Source organism: Corvus kubaryi, unplaced genomic scaffold, assembly GCF_017639235.1.
Source record: "Corvus kubaryi isolate FWS band 111438036 unplaced genomic scaffold, C.kubaryi_AGA036_p1.0 split3-73, whole genome shotgun sequence".
Classification (NCBI taxonomy): domain Eukaryota; kingdom Metazoa; phylum Chordata; class Aves; order Passeriformes; family Corvidae; genus Corvus; species Corvus kubaryi.
In genome coordinates this window covers 23,636,856-23,637,157 of record NW_024582091.1, presented here as the reverse complement: position 1 = coordinate 23,637,157, position 302 = coordinate 23,636,856, and positions in this window count along the sequence as shown.

Below are 302 nucleotides of genomic sequence, written 5' to 3'. Positions count from 1 at the left end.
GGCATGAATGGCATGCCAGCCGTGTGATGAAGGCGACCCTGAAGGCGTGCATCTCTCTTCTGAAGAAACACCTTGCTGGGGTGAGTAAGTGAAAGAGAGGAGAATTTCATTTATTCCAAACCAGCAGCCGCAGACAGTTTAACCCCAGACAGCCGCGCCAGGAGCGGCAGGTTTTGCGTGTCCGTCCAGCCCGGCACCTGGGCTGCGCCCGCAGCGGGCTTTAGGGTGCCCAAGTTTAGGGCTCTGCCGTCTCCGAGGGCTCCCCGCCGCCGGCGGCACCGCCTCCCCCGTCCCTCCCCGAC